The sequence below is a fragment of the Heterodontus francisci genome, unplaced genomic scaffold (assembly GCF_036365525.1).
Source record: "Heterodontus francisci isolate sHetFra1 unplaced genomic scaffold, sHetFra1.hap1 HAP1_SCAFFOLD_43, whole genome shotgun sequence".
Classification (NCBI taxonomy): domain Eukaryota; kingdom Metazoa; phylum Chordata; class Chondrichthyes; order Heterodontiformes; family Heterodontidae; genus Heterodontus; species Heterodontus francisci.
This window is the reverse complement of record NW_027141852.1, coordinates 3,741,189-3,742,499: the sequence shown is the minus strand read 5'-3', so window position 1 is coordinate 3,742,499 and position 1,311 is coordinate 3,741,189. Positions and strand designations below refer to the sequence as shown.

Below are 1,311 nucleotides of genomic sequence, written 5' to 3'. Positions count from 1 at the left end.
GGTTCTGTGGCGCAATGGATAGCGTGTTGGACTTCTAAATAATGATTAAGACGATATTCAAATGTTGTGGGTTCAAATCCCACCAGAGTCAGATTTTGGACCAGAAACAGAGGAGCACAACAGAACAACAAATGAAGAAATGCGCCAAAAGCACAGACTCGGAGACAGAGCGAGAGAGAGAGGAGCAGAGCAGGGGGAAAAAAAATCGAGGAGTGACGTCACAATGGAGAATGAGAGCAGGGAAACAGAGAGCCGCTGGGGTGAGGATACAGGATTTGGTTCTTTCTTCGGTGCAGTGGAAGGAGCTGTTTGGTGAGGATCTGGTCAGCTGTGACATCCAGGTAGTTGATTGGTTTGGAAGAACCGACCTGCTTGATGCACATCTGGTAAGTGATTAAGATCCATTTTAGTCCTAACGTTTAAAATAGTAAACAAACTAGTGGTAAGTTTAATAAAATATGCAATAAAATGAATAATTGAATAAAATATTTAAGTAGTTAATTGAAACACGTTAAGGATGACAGGACAGGTGATGTGTCACAGCTGCAGCATGTGGGAGTTCCTGGATGCCAGTGTGATCCAGGGCAAACACGTCTGCAGTAAGTGTTTGCGGCTCAAAGAGGGAGAAAAAAGGAATGTAGTGATAGTAGGGGACAGTATAGTAAGGTGGATTGACTCTGTTCTCTGCAGCAAAAGCAAGAGTCCAGACGGCTGTGTTGCCTGCCGGTGCCAGGATTCAGGACATCTGCTCAGGGCTGGAGCGAAACATACAATGGGAGGGGGAGGATCCAGTCGTCGTGGTCCATGTCGGTACCAAAGACATAGGCAGGACAAGGATAGAGGTTCTGCAAAGTCAGTATGAGGAACTAGGCACCAAATTAAGAAGCAGAACCTCAAAGTTAATCATCTCTGGATTATTACCTGAGCCATGTGCAAATTGGCATAGGACAAATAAGATTAGAGAAAGTAATGTGCGGCTGAAAGACTGGTGTGGTAGTAGTGGGTTCTGGTTCGTGGGGCATTGGCACCAGTACTGGGGAAAGAGGTGGCTGTACCGTTGGGACTGTCTACACCTGAACCATGCTGGTGCCGGTGTTCTAGCGAGCCACATAAGGAGGGAAGTAGAGACGGTTTTAAACTGAATAGTGGGGGCAAGGGATCAAATTTGGGAAGATATGGTGAATCAAGGAGGAGAGACAAGGCAAGAGAGAAAGGTATAAATATGGGAAATGATAAACAGACTGTGACAGGAAGGGACAGAATGTACAAATCTAAGAGTAAATCGACAGATAAGGCTAGAGGTGACAAAAA

General features: G+C 45.3%; 1 non-coding gene across 1 annotated transcript; it reads left to right on the top strand.

Moving 5' to 3' along the window:
* trnar-ucu (transfer RNA arginine (anticodon UCU)) lies at positions 1 to 91 on the top strand. Its single transcript is given in 2 exon segments — positions 1 to 37; positions 56 to 91. It is a non-coding gene; the product is annotated as a tRNA-Arg (tRNA).
* Positions 92 to 1,311: the final 1,220 nt, after the last annotated feature.